Here is a 15,557-nt window from a genome sequence, read left to right on the forward strand (position 1 = left end):
AGTGACGTTAATATTTCGTAGATCCTCCTTTTTTCAAAAAATAACAGCCTCTAGTCGCTTCCTGTAGCTATTAATGAGTTCCTGGATCCTGGATGAAGGTATTTGTGACCATTCCTGTTTACAAAACAATGCCAGTTCAGTTAAGTTTGATGGTCGCCGAGCATGGATAGCCCACTTCAAATCATCCCACAGATGTTCAATGATATTCAGGTCTGGGGACTGGGATGGCCATTCCAGAACATTGTAATTGTTCCTCTGCATGAATGCCTGAGTAGATTTGGAGCTGTGTTTTGGATCATTGTCTTGCTGAAATATCCATCCCCTGCGTAACTTCAACTTCATCACTGATTCTTGCACATTATTGTCAAGAATCTGCTGATACTGAGTTGAATTCATGCGACCCTCAACTTTAACAAGATTCCCGGAGCTGGCATTGGCCACACAGCCCCAAAGCATGATGGAACCTCCACCAAATTTTACTGTGGGTAGCAAGTGTTTTTCTTGGAATGCTGTGTTTTTTAGCCTCCATGCATAACGCCTTTTTGTATAACCAAACAACTCAATCTTTGTTTCATCAGTCCACAGGACCATCTTCCAAAATGTAACTGGCTTGTCCAAATGTGCTTTTGCATACCTCAGGCGGCTCTGTTTGTGGCGTGTTTCCAGAAACGGCTTCTTTTGCATCACTCTCCCATACAGCTTCTCCTTGTGCAAAGTGCGCTGTATTGTTGACCGATGCACAGTGACACCATCTGCAGCAAGATGATGCTGCAGGTCTTTGGAGGTGGTCTGTGGATTGTCCTTGACTGTTCTCACCATTCTTCTTCTCTGCCTTTCTGATATTTTTCTTGGCCTGCCACTTCTGGGCTTAACAAGAACTGTACCTGTGTTCTTCCATTTCCTTACTATGTTCCTCACAGTGGAAACTGACAGGTTAAATCTCTGAGACAACTTTTTGTATCCTTCCCCTGAAAAGCTTTGTTGAATAATCTTTGTTTTCAGATCATTTGAGAGTTGTTTTGAGGAGCCCATGATGCCACTCTTCATAGGAGAATCAAATAGGAGAACTACTTGCAAGTGGCCACCTTAAATACCTTTTCTCATGATTGGATACACCTGGCTATGAAGTTCAAAGCTCAATGAGGTTACAAAACCAATTTAGTGCTTCAGGAAGTCAGTAAAAAGTAGTTAGGAGAGTTCAAATCAAGAAAATGATAAGGGTGCCCATACTTTTGCACCGGTCAAATTTTGTTTAAATGCAGATTGCACATTTTCTGTTAGTACAATAAAGGTTAACATTAATAGGGGTGCCCAAACTTTAACATATGACTGTATTTGGTCTTGGCCAAGGTGGAGAGGTTGGAGTGTGATTGATTGTGTGAACAGGTGTTTTTTTTTTTTTTTTTTTTACAGGTAACAAGTGTCATGGTCACGTGTGTCTGGACGCAGATGATACCGCAAGGCGGACCCATAACACACGTGACCCTGGATACAGCGCCTCCAGTGGCGAATTTAAATAATAATACGTGCAGATGGATACACCGCCTCCACCTGGCGAATTTAGGTATTACACGTTAATATAAATTCTGGAAACTCCGCCTCCAGTACGGCGAATTTAAATAATAAGGGGGACCTGGGAAACATTAACAATGGTGGGCCCTGCGATAGGGAATGGGGACGAGGAGACCTCCTAAGCTCCCCTGAGCCAGCGTCCCTGCACTCCTTACGTTCCCTATACAGGCTCCGCACCTGTCGCCGCACGCGAACCTTAAACCCTTGCTCGCCCTGACCCTAAACCCTCACTAGGGAATTGGCCGGTGCGGAGACTAATCCCACCACTGCACTAACAACACACATGAGGGAAAGAGACAATACAGGGGGACACCACTTAGCTTTATGCTCTGTGCTTATGCTCCTGCAACAGAGCCCTCCACCTGCGTGCGTCTTCTCCTCCACCTGGATCCATGACCATAACAGGATCCTTCACCATAGTGCAGCCTTGGAGCAGAGTCCACCACCAGTTGCTGCTGCTTAGTAACAGAGTCCCAAAGATGAGTTCAGCTTCTGCCACGAAGGCAAGCATGCTTGAGTCCAGCTCAGCAGCCAAGTCCCACATGGTGAGTGCCACTCTCCATAGTCGCCACTCCACCAGTCCATGCAGACACTTCCTGCCGACACCATCACTGCGACCCCACCACGACATGCCAGCCCTTCGTCCAGACACCATAGCTGACACACGTCCCCCCTGGCTAAGCTGCGCAGGACTCCTCCTCAGCTCCATCCTTCCACCAGGCCCTCACCAACTCAGAATCAATGAATGAATATCACCAGCAGTGATTACACACCCTGAGACTCATTTATAGAGCCCCACACCTGATTCATAATTATGTGCGCATTAAACCTAAAGTGCGATACCACTAATCACCACCGGGGACAGTCAAGTCACTTTGGCAACTTGCCAAAAGGAAAAAAAAAGTTCACTCTGTGCTTTTAAAACCGTCAGATCAAATTCAGATCATGACAACAAGTTTATAAAGGTGCAATTAATACAGATAATGAGTGCAGAGTAGGAGGGCTTCTTAAAGGGAAACTAACAGGTGTGTGAGAGCCAGAATTCTTGCTGGTTGGTAGGTGATCAAATACATATTTCATGCAATAAAATGTAATTAAGGCTAGCGTTTTGGCCCGCAGCACACGGCCGCCGCTAAGCCCAGCCCCCTTCGGTCATCTCCTCCTAGGGTCGCACATCGCTGCATGCGATATGCACACCTTATCTTTAGCATATAGGGTGTGCAGACCGTGCGCTGGCCGTGCGCTAGTAGGATTTTGAGTGCGCTGTGCCCTTTTGATGGTGCTCCGAGCGCACCAAAATGCAACATGGTGCGTTTGGCGCACCGTCAAAAGAGCGCAGCGCACGCAAAATCCTATTAGCGCACGGTCTGTGCACCCTATGCTTAAGATAGGGTGTGCAGATCGCATTCAGCGATGTGTGACCCTAGGAGGAGATGACCGGAGGGGCGGGGCAGGGGGCGGGGCTTAGCAGTGGCCGTGCGCTGCTGGCCAAAACGCTAGTCTGAAGCTAGCCTTATTTATGTAAAATTCATACAATGTGATTTTTTGCCTGTTTTTAGATTCTGTCTCTGACAGTTGAAGTGTACCTCAATAAAAAAATCACAGACCTCTACATTCTTTGTAGCTGGGAAAACTTGCAAAATCGGCAGTGTGTCAAATACTTAATTTCCCCATTGAATGGCTAATATATTCCAGTGGAGTCAGGATCTAATATCTCAAAATATACAATTTAAACAGCGTGGTAAGACTCTCTTAAATCGTAACTGTTAATAAATAGTATGAATGAAATAGGGATTTTCCCTGGGAAAAACACACACAAAAAAATGTACCTTTACCAACGCTGTTAGTGGATAAAGAGCCTACATTGGTAAGTAACATATAAATTTACCACTAATTATATTGAAGGTGCCATAGTGCATTAGATAATGGTTTAGATCTCACCCATTCCACCAGTAGTACATGCCCCATGCATATGCTCCTGTCCTGACAAGGGCAGTACCCTAGTTTAGATCTGGCAATATTACCCCCAAAAGAGATCATTCCCTCTTGACGTGTTGCTATCTCAGTAATGAGATCAGGGGAGTGTAGGAAAGAAAGGGGGAAAAAGAAAAAAGCATGTATTGCTCAAGAAGTACAAAAATTGCCATTATGCAGAAAGACTGGTTTTGGGCTTGTTTTGCATTAATCGATGAAGAGCCTCTATTCCTCTGGATTATGACTCATCTTCAGAGCTTCTGTGGCACCCCCGAGGGTTCAGTCGCCACAGAGGTACTGCACCTCCTCCTGAGGTGTAGTACCCGACTTCCCAGGTAAGATGGAACACCTGACCAGACTCCAGCACCTACATCCAGCACAGACACCTTAGAACAGCAGAGCACCCTTTATGGCAGCTGCTTTGGTTCATGAAGGGTGCTGGGTGGTGAGTGGAGCTTAGAAACACTAGAGGGGAAAGCTGACAGGAAGTTAGTCAGTTCCCCTTCGGGGGGGGGGGGAAGGATGGAGAGAGGACGTGTTTGCAGCAGCTCCCTGTGAGCTGGAGCTGTTTGCAAGGAAAGAGGAAGAAAGAAGGATCAGTTGTTCAGAAGGAACATAGATAAGAACAGAACGTGAGGAGGAGAGAGACTGGGGATTGGGGCTAGTGCAGAGCCCTTTCCTAAGTTTAATGCACCAAGGCCGGGCGCCGGTATCCGAGGCTGTGTGTGATACTAATGATCCTACAGCAGAAACCGGAGGAATAGAAGTTGTGACCACTTTATTCCCACCAAAGACACAGTGGCAACTTATGTGTGAGCTGGGACATGATTGATGGAGTCCCCGAAGCAGGCTACAGCCACCTGTCATACGAGTGGAGTCTAAGTAACATCAAGAAGGAGGAACTTGAGTGTAATTCAGAACTACAAGTACTTCAGATTAGCGCTAGAAAGGAGACGTTCAGAACAGGCACACGAAAGGGAGTGCTGGAAGGGTTAATTCCATCTGCCTGGGAGTTGGCTGAGCCCCTGACCTGGAAGCTGCGACATTGAAGTGAGCACCTGTCTGTGCTAGAAACGTGAGTAAAAGAATTGGAACTGCACTCAGCTTTGTCATTGCCTTCTTCCTGCACAAACCTACTCAGCACTGCTACATCTCTGTGCCTAACACTCCACCATCTACCTCAACATCTATTCTACTACTGCCCTGGGACTACAGCTCTACCTGTGGAGAGCTATTCCATCTTTGCTGCCTTATACCATCTGTCCCAGAGGATCTGCACTTAAGCATCGGCTTAACACCTTCATTTCCGACAACCACAGGTGGCGTCACGAACTACCTACATATAAACTCTATTCCATTCCACCTATTTTACATGGACACCCAGGGCCACGGATCGGGTCACCGCCACTGTGACACATACCTTTGAGACACCGGCCCGGTACCGAGTGAAGGTCCCACACCTGCCCTGGGGGTGATCCATTTTCATTAAACTGTTGATGTTGTTGAATGCCACAACATCACCCTCCATGAAGAAATATTGGACAAGATCTTTATTAAATCCGAACATCTTGCGCTAGAAGATTCCACTGCTGTAGCCTGGAACCTGAGAGCTCAGCCTCTCGGGCAGACCCAAATATCCAACAAGATCGTTCAGTTCACTTTGTGTTATAAGGTGTGATTCAGTTGAGGTTGCTGTCAGAAAATGATGGGTCATGAGAGGAAGGTGCTTCACGACACCAAGTGCCCACTTCTTTCTAACTTGACTGGACTCAAAATGTTTCTGGTGCTTTTGGAACCGGCAGTTCTTCTGTATGTGATACTGGATGTATTGCAGATGGAATGTTTGGATACTGTAAAGTACACTTCTTCCCCCTTGAAATTACTTGCCTTATGGTGGGCATCATACAGAAATAGCAATTGGTAGTGTAATAGGTTGCCTCTCTCCAGACCATTGGGACTGCAAAAGGCAAACATTGTCTCTTCCCGTGCAACCACTGGAGATGCTACGATGCACATCTATTGATGTGCATCACAGCATCTATGATCTATTGATCTATGTGATGCAGCATATGTGTGAAGCCCAACTCTTGTCCTGATCTCCTATTCTGCAGCCAAAAAGTTGTAGGCTTTCTTTATCATGGTAGTCAAAATTGGCCTATGTGACGCAAAAGTGACTTCTCCACATATGTAGCTAAAACTATCTGCTTTGCTAATGTCATGGTATAGGACATGGTTAACCCCTTTCCTACAATGGACGTAATATTCTGTCCATGTGACCCTGGACCTAATTCCCATGGACGGAATATTACGTCATAGCGATCAGCGGCGCCCACGTGGTGAGCGCCGCTGATCACAGCCGGGTGTCAGCTGATTATCACAGCTGACACCCGGTACACGATACACGATCGCGGTGTACCGGGGATTAAAGGGAAGCATCGGCAGGGAGGGGGCTCCCTCCGTACTTCCCTGAGTCCCCCACAGCAGCGCAATGTGCAGCGCTGCTGAGGGGGGCTCCATCCCTGCAGGTCCCCGGATCCAAGATGGCGACGGGGGCCTGCAGGGAGCTGGCTTCCTCAGTGCCTGCAAAGCGCAGGCATGAGGAAGCCATGTGCAGTGCCTGTGACAGATCGCTGATCTGTCACAGTGATCTGTGATGTGACAGATCAGCGATCTGTCACATGACAGTTATGTCCCCTGGGACAATGTAATCAAGTTAAAAAAAAAAGTGTAAAAATAATTTTTTTTTAAAAAAAATCGCTAAATAAATTAAAAAAAAAAAAAAAAAAAATATTCCCCAATTCATTTTTTGGAAATAAAAAACCCCAAAAAGTACACATATTTGGTATCGCCGCGTCCGTAACGACCCGCTCTATAAAACTGTCCCATTAGTTAACCCCTTTAGCGAACCCCTTAAAAAATAAAAAAGCAAAGCAAAAAATAATGGTTTATTATCATACCGCAGAACAAAAAGTGCAATAACGCGCGATCAAAAAGACGCATATAAATATCCATGGTACAGCTGAAAACGTCATCTTGTTCCGCAAAAAACGAGCCGCCATACAGCATCATCAGAAAAAAAATTAAATTATTATTATTATAGCTCGCAGAATAAAGCGATGCTAAAATAATTTTTTATATAATATTGTTTTCATTGTATAGAAGCGACAAAACATAAAAAAAGACCTAAATGAGGTATCGCTGTAACCATACTGACCCGAAGAATAAAAGCGCTTTATCAATTTTACGGCAGGCTGAACGGTGTAAACGCACCCCCCAAAAGAAATTCATGAAACGCTGGTTTTTGTTCATTCTGCGTCCCAAAAATCGGAATAAAAAGCAATCAAAAGATGTCACGTGCCCGAAAATGATACCAATAAAATCGTCAACTCGTCCCTCGACCACACATGACTCGGTGGGTTAAAATATGGAAAAATTATAGCTCTCAATATGTGGTGATGCAAAAACTATTTTTACAATAAAAAGCGTCTTTTAGCGTGTGACATCCGCCAAATATAAAAACTGCCATAAATAGTAAATCACAGCCCCCGTTATCACCCCCTTAGTTAGGGAAAAATAATAAAATTTAAAAAAAAATGTATTTTTTTTCCATTTTCCCATTAGAGTTAGGGCTGAGATTAGGGTTAGGGGTGTGTTGGGGTTAGGGTTGGAGTTAGAATTGGGGGGTTTTCACTGTTTGGGCACATCAGGTGCTCTCCAAATGCAACATGGCGTCTGATCTCAATTCCAGCCAATTCTGCGTTGAAAAAGTCAAATGGTGCTCCTTCCCTTCCAAGCTCTGCCATGCGCCCAAACAGTGTTTTACCCCCACATATAGGGTATCAGCCTACTCAGGACAAATTGCAAAACAACTTTTGGGGTCCAATTTCTCCTGTTACCCTTAGGAAAATAAAAAATTGGGGGCAAAAATATCATTTTTGTGGAAAAAAATGATTTTTTTATTTTCACGCCCGGGCGTTATAATCTTCTGTGAAGCACTTGGGGGTTCAAAGTGCTCACCACACATCTAGATAAGTTCCGTGGGGGGTCTAGTTTCCAAAATGGGGTCACTTGTGGGGAGTTTCCACTGTTTAGGTACATCAGGGGCTCTCCAAACGAACATGACACCCGCAGACCATTCCATCAAAGTCTGCATTCCAAAATGTCACTAGTTCCCTTCCGAGCCCCGACGTGCGCCCATACAGTAGTTTTCTCCCACATATGGGGTATCAGCATACTCAAGACAAATTGGACAACAACTTTTGGGGTCTAATTTCTCCTGTTACCCTTGGGAAAATAAAAAAATGGGGACTAAAAGATCATGTTTGTTGAAAAAATACGATTTTTTTATTTTCACACCTGGTCGTTATAAACTTCTGTGAAGCACTGGGGGGTTCAAAGTGCTCACCACACATCTAGATAAGTTCTTTAGGGGGTCTAGTTTCCAAAATGGGGTCACTTGTGGGGGGTTTCCACTGTTTAGGTACATCAGAGGCTCTCCAAAAGCAACATGACACCCGCAGACCATTCCATCAAAGTCTGCATTCCAAAACGTCACTACTTCTCTTCCGAGCCCCGACGTGTACCCATACAGTAGTTTTCTCCCACATATGGGGTATCAGCGTACTCAGGACAAATTGGACAACAACTTTTGGGGTCCAATTTCTCCTTGTATTCTTGGGAAAATAAAAAAGATGGTGACTAAAAGATCATGTTTGTGGAAAAAATACAATTTTTCTATTTTCACACCCGGGCGTTATAAACTTCTGTGAAGCACTGGGTGATTCAAAGTGCTCACCACACATCTACATAAGTTCCTTGGGGGGGTCTAGTTTCCAAAATGGTGTCATTTGTGGGGGGTTTTCACTGTTTTGGTACATCGGGGGTTTCCAAATGCGACATGGTGTCCGATCTCAATTCCAGCCAAAAACGTCAAATGGCGCTGCTTCCCTTCCAAGCTCTGCCATGCGCCCAAATAGTGGTTTACCCCCACATGTGGGGTATCAGCGTACCAAGGACAAATTGCACAATAACTTTTAGGGTCCTGTTACCCTTGGAAAAATAAGAATTGAGGGTGAAAAGATCATTTTTGTGGAAAAAATATGATTTTTTTAATTGTACGGCTGTACGTTATAAACTTCTATAAAGTACTTGTGGGTTCAAAGTTCTCACCACATATCTAGATAAGTTCCTTGGGGGCTCTAGTTTCCAAAATGGGGTCACTTGTGGGGGGTTTCCACTGTTTAGGTACATCAGGGGCTCTCCAAACGTGACATGGCGTCCGATCAGAATTCCAGCCAATTTTGCATTGAAAAAGTCAAACGGCGCTCCTTCCAATCTGAGCTCTGCCATGCGCCGAAACAGTGGTCCCCCCACATATCAGGTATCGGCGTACTCAGGACAAACTTCACCATAACTTTTGCATCCAATTTCTCCTGTTACCCTTGGTAAAATAAAAAAATTGAACCTGAAGTATTTTTTTTGTGAAAAAAAGTTAAATGTTCATTTTTTTAAAATATTCAAAAAAATTCCTGTGATGCACCTGAAGGGTTAATAAACTTCTTGAATGTGGTTTTGAGCACCTTAAGGGGTGCAGATTTTAGAATGGTGTCACTTTTGGGTATTTTCTATCATATAGAACCCTCAAAGTGGCTTCAAATGTGATGTGGTCCATAAAAATAAAATGGTGTTGCAAAAATGAGAAATCGCTGGTCAACTTTTAACCCTTATAACTTCCTAACAAAAAAAAATTTTGGTTCTAAAATTGTGCTGATGTAAAGTAAACATGTGGGAAATTTTATGTATTAAGTTTCTTGTGTGCCGTATCTCTGTGATTTAGGGGCATAAAAATTCAAAGTTGGAAAATTACGAAATTTTAAAAATTTTCGCCAAATTTCCATTTTTTTCACAAATAAACGCAAGTTATTTGAATGAAATTTTACCACTAACATGAAGTACAATATGTCACGAGAAAACACTGTCAGAATCACCGGGATCCATGGAAGCGTTTCAGAGTTATTACCTCATAAAGGGACAGTGGTCAGAATTGTAAAAATTGGCCCGGGAGTTAACGTGCAAACCACCCTTGGTAGTGAAGGGGTTAATGTCCTGCTCTCTCAGGGTTAACTTTTGCTGGCCTCCCTTTGGATCTGGGAGGGGTAGCTATACTCACTCTAGACTAGGATTCCCTGTCATCTATACCTTTGTTCAGTGTGTCTGACCCCCTGGTGTGCGTGTATATTGCATTGCTTGATTGCCTCCTGTGTATGACCTGGTCTGTCCGCTCACTCTGTTCTTTGTTTCACATTTTGGTATTAATGCAAATAAATTGAGCGCCTTTGCCGGCTGCCGCAGAGTTTTCTTTGACTTGTCTCCCTGAGGTCAGTGATTGTTTCGTGATGTTGGTTTTGGTATTAAGAAATCCTAAAACTTCATGTCTTACACAGAGAGCATGTATAGAAGTAGGCAATGCAACTGAAATTAAGATTACGTCATCAGAACGGAGTTGGCATTTTTTGATTGGTTGCCTTAAAATTATAGAAAACTAAAGGCTCAATAAATAGATGATGTAATAGACCAGCTATTAACAATGCAATAATGATGATGACATAATAAAGACACCATTTTCCTATAAGCCTGCATGAAAGGTGTCAAAAGCCCGAGCTGCCTTAAATCAGACAATCCAAGACCCAGTCTGGAGGTAAGTGAGCAGCCGATCCCACCCAGCTTTTTCAGCTGCTCATAAGGCCTGGACCCATAATCCGGGCTAATAAAAACACTTATCAGCACTATGTGTCCTGGAGCCTGCTTCTCCAAGTCCTACATCACCGAGACTTGGCATCTTGGGTACACATACCTCCCATCCACCACCTGTCCAGCTGCCACCTTACACTGCATTATTCAAGTTTTGTTATCCTTTGTTATTACATATATAAATGAGGCCATTGGGCCATGAGCTTTTTACTGCACTTAAATAACGTATTATACTGTTAGGCTGGCGGAACGCACCAAATAATAAAATGATAATGAGGTGTGTTTGCAGCCTGGGGTCCACCGTGCAGAGATGGAATACTGCAGCTAAGTAATGGCAGATACTATTTGGCGGTGTAATAAGCGAACACACGCAGGTTAACGTCACCCGGTGTGTACGAGGCGAACTCTGTTGCCTCACAGAGCCGCACTACTGCCGAATATAATCGCCGAAGCCTGTTAAGCTCACAGAGTTCGGCGAAGTGAGCGCTGATGTAAAGTCACAGGACTCTGCCCCAAGACATAGGGTCAGAGTCCCTCTAGACTCACCAGCACTCGGCGCCGCCGTAAATGCGGCACTTATGTGCCTTGCGCTGGATGGCACAATATGGCGCTGCGTGAGGTGCTGACCTGGAGCACTGTGGCCTAAAGCCTAGCCACTGAGAGGCGCTGACTCTAACCACTAGACCCCAACAGCAGGCACAACCAAGGGTAGGGGTTTCAAATGAGTCAGTCGCCAGATACATGCATCCATCATCATACACACCTTTAGCATAAAAGTCTATACTAGCGCATGGCCGAGCCATGCGACTCTTTTACAGTGGCATCCTTCCGGGACCTTCCCAGTGGTGGACCAATCCGAGCAGGAGCGGGACCTGCGCATGTGACCTCCTCCGACCTCCAATAAGAGGTCGTCCCACGGGCATGCTCAGTAGGGAAAATACAGGACTTAGTCCCTGGAGCGTCTGCTTGCTGCTGATTCAAGCATGGTGTTACAGCAGAGTCTAAAGGAGCAAATCAGACGCCTAGCATTAGCCTGGACAAGACGTCTGGACCAACGCCTCTGCTGAGCAGGAATCTCTGCGGCCGCAGAGGAATGGGAGACCGCAGAGGACATGGCTTTTTATTCCCCCTCTGCAGTAGGGGAAACTCGATGCCTAACAATACTCTATTATTCCAATATTTTACTGTATGATCTATCAATGAAAATGTGCTTTGTTCATGAGACAACTCCCTTAAGTTTGTTTCCATTGTAAGGATTTGTACTCACACAGCTGCAGCAGGAGGGAAAACAGGAGGCGTGCTTCTTTAAAAGAGTCCATGTGGGTTTATTTTCTCCATAAACCTCAAAGCAGCAAAACAAGGTTTCCAGCCTTCATAGCAGCCAAAATCAACACAAACAGTCCTTAGCTGGGCTCTGTTTCCTCAGACCCTGTGAACACACAGGCTAGGGCAATGTCCAGCCCTGAGGCTCCGTCTTGAGCTATACACACAGGAGGCCTTCTACCTCCCAAGTCACAGACTACGTGCTAAACCACAGCCTCCATTATGTAGGCTGTAACCACTCCCACAAGTGAGGTATAGATCACATGGGCTGGTCACAGGGTCATGACCTCACTGCAGGTCCTGAAACAAAACAGGGGTACAGTGAGCACCCTCACCCAGAGGTGAGATAATATCGTTAGCCAGACCCTCCTATCTCTCATAATTACCCGCAACCTGGACCCAAATGAACTAAACGACATCTTTAGCGCACTAGAGACAAAATACTCCGGGTTGCATTGCAGGGAACATCCATCCCTGTGACATATACCAAGCGACCACCAATCACACCACACCATGTTAAAAAGTTCATTGTTATACAGTCATGGCCAAAAGTATTGACACCCCTGCAATTCTGTCAGATAAGATTCAGTTTCTTCCTGAAAATGATTGCAAACACAAATTCTTTGGTATTATTATCTTCATTTAATTTGTCTTAAATGAAAAAACACAAAAGAGAATGAAGCAAAAAGCAAAACATTGATCATTTCACACAAAACTCCAAAAATGGGCCGGACAAAAGTATTGGCACCCTCAGCCTAATACTTGGTTGCACAACCTTTAGCCAAAATAACTGCGACCAACCGCTTCCGGTAACCATCAATGAGTTTCTTACAATGCTCTGCTGGAATTTTAGACCATTCTTCTTTGGCAAACTACTCCAGGTCCCTGATATTTGAAGGGTGCCTTCTCCAAACTGCCATTTTTAGATCTCTCCGCAGGTGTTCTATGGGATTCCGGTCTGGACTCATTGCTGGCCACCTTAGATGTCTCCAGTGCTTTCTCTCAAACCATTTTCTAGTGCTTTTTGAAGTGTGTTTTGGGTCATTGTCCTGCTGGAAGACCCATGACCTCTGAGGGAGACCCAGCTTTCTCACACTGGGCCCTACATTATGCTGCAAAATTTGTTGGTAGTCTTAAGACTTCATAATGCCATGCACACGGTCAAGCAGTCCAGTGCCAGAGGCAGCAAAGCAACCCCAAAACATCAGGGAACCTCCGCCATGTTTGACTGTAGGGACCGTGTACTTTTCTTTGAATGCCTCTTTTTTCTCCTGTAAACTCTATGTTGATGCTTTTGCCCTAAAAGCTCTACTTTTGTCTCATCTGACCAGAGAACATTCTTCCAAAATGTTTTAGGCTTTTTCAGGTAAGTTTTGGCAAACTCCAGCCTGGCTTTTTTATGTCTCGGGGTAAGAAGTGGAGTCTTCCTGGGTCTCCTACCATACAGTCCCTTTTCATTCAGACGCCGACGGATTGTACGGGTTGACACCGTTGTACCCTCGGACTGCAGGGCAGCTTGAACTTGTTTGGATGTTAGTGGAGGTTCTTTATCCAACATCCGCACAATCTTGCGTTGAAATCTCTTGTCAATTATTCTTTTCCGGCCACATCTAGGGAGGTTAGCCACAGTGCCATGGGCTTTAAACTTCTTGATGACACTGTGCACGGTACACACAGGAACATTCAGGTCTTTGGAGATGGACTTGTAGCCTTGAAATTGCTCATGCTTCCTCACAATTTGGTTTCTCAAGTCCTCAGACAGTTCTTTGGTCTTCTTTCTTTTCTCCATGCTCAATGTGGTACACACAAGGACACAGGACAGAGGTTGAGTCAACTTTAATCCATGTTAACTGGCTGCAAGTGTGATTTAGTTATTGCCAACACCTGTTAGGTGCCACAGGTAAGTTACAGGTGCTGTTAATTACATAAATTAGAGAAGCATCACATGATTTTTCAAACAGTGCCAATACTTTTGTCCACCCTCTTTGTTATGTTTGGTGTGGAATTATATCCAATTTGGCTTTAGGACAATTCTTTTTGTGTTTTTTCATTTAAGACAAATTAAATGAAGATAGTAATACCAAAGAATTTGTGTTTGCAATCATTTTCAGGAAGAAACTGAGTATTATCTGACAGAATTGCAGGGGTGTCAATACTTTTGGCCATGACTGTATTTGTTGATAAAGAAAAACAATCAATTTTGGCTTATTCTTATTATAAATATCAAGGTTGGCCGCGACTTTGCCCAAGCTTCTAAGTTTGGCCCTCTGTGTATTTGGGTTTCACATCCCTGGTCTAGATACTTCTGTCACTATTGACAGCGGCATTTAAGGGATTAAACGCCTATGATCAGTACATCAGTACCATCACCAATCACAGCTGTTGCAGCATCTTCATAAGTCACAATAATTTTGCGCAACTCGGATGGATATTGTGACATTTGCCGTTTACATGCCAGTCCTGACAAGCTATGCCAAGGCGTAGCATGGGCGGGGCACGGCCTCACTATACCCATTCAACAAATTTATGATGTTCTGTCACTTTAGTGGTTAAATTTATTTCAATGAATTAGGTTCACTGTAGTCCTCTAGGAGCTTTCATTAAGACCAGCAAGCATAGTGGGAGTCTTAATGAATCAGCTCCCTAATTTTCATTACTGACTTTGAAAATATAGAATACTGGTGGATAACACAAGACTGAGCACAAGACCTTCACAGCCTTCTACACATCATAGGGGAGATCTCATGACACCTTCTCTCCATCTACCTGATGATCCTGAGGAACATCGGGATCTTCTTGTTTACAGTCCTGTGGGAGAAGAAGACGGGGACATCTCTCTGGTGTTGTCCTCTTACTGGAGAGATCTGGAGGAAACACATACAGGGACTGAATTCATTCTCTACATACAGATAATTATAGGCCATGTGTATTTAGTCCTGTCTATTACCTGGTGATGTGAGGGGCTGGGGAACCTCCATCATGACATCCTGGTACAGATATTTGTTTCCTTTTAAATACTCCCACTCCTCCATGGAGAAATAGACGGTGACATCCTGACACCTTATAGGAACCTGACACATACAATGATACTGTCATCCCCCGATCCCTCATAGCATTACTGTATAATGTCCTAGCATTCCCAGCAGTGTCACCTCTCCAGTCAGCAGCTCAATCATCTTGTAGGTGTGTTCTAGGATCTTCTGGCCATTGATATCCTCATGTATTAGGGGGTGAGGTGCAGGTCTCGTGATTGGTCTCAGGGGTCTTCCCCATCTCTCAGACACAGGGTCCTGACAGCGCTCACTAGAGGTCTTCTTCAATACTGTGTAATCCTGGTTATGGAGAGACACATGAATAAATCTCACTACAGACATTTCCAGAGTCCTCACCTCTCCAGTTCTGTCCATCTGTTATTCCCATTGATAAGAATGATGCAATGTGACGTCATCAGAATCTCTCACCTCTCCAGTAAGCCGGAAGAGGATCTCTAGGGTGAGGTGTAATAGCCTCTCTGCCATGTTGTCACTCTCCCTATCCGTCCTTGATGAGTCAGTCTGGAAAATGTTCTCATATAGAAGATCTCCACTGAGAGGATCCGATATTGTAGAGACTTGAATGGGAAGAAGATGAAGATGTAACATCAAAATGACTCCCATGGAATGATACAATTACAGGAGATAATAATGGGAAATATATCAGGAGATAGAACGCGTAGATGTTGTATTCACCAATCGTATAAACTGAAATGTCATAAACATCTCCCACTTGCTACACTTGTGACTTGGATGAGACTGTAAATGGGGACTGTTCACACTCACTCATCTACTAAACTACTGCAGTAGGCTGACAATGAGCTAAGTGCACCCGGCAGCCAGCTCACACATCCATGCCACACTTCTTGCAGCCACCACTCGCTATTTTGATTTGCCACCAAGACA

General features: G+C 44.4%; 1 pseudogene; it reads right to left on the bottom strand.

Moving 5' to 3' along the window:
• The window catches only part of LOC141052918 (uncharacterized), a 49,475-nt pseudogene extending 34,200 nt beyond the window's left edge, over window positions 1-15,275 (bottom strand).
• Window positions 15,276-15,557: the final 282 nt, after the last annotated feature.

The sequence above is a fragment of the Dendrobates tinctorius genome, unplaced genomic scaffold (genome assembly GCF_039654945.1).
Source record: "Dendrobates tinctorius isolate UK_male_01 unplaced genomic scaffold, ASM3965494v1 ptg000164l, whole genome shotgun sequence".
Lineage (NCBI taxonomy): Eukaryota > Metazoa > Chordata > Amphibia > Anura > Dendrobatidae > Dendrobates > Dendrobates tinctorius.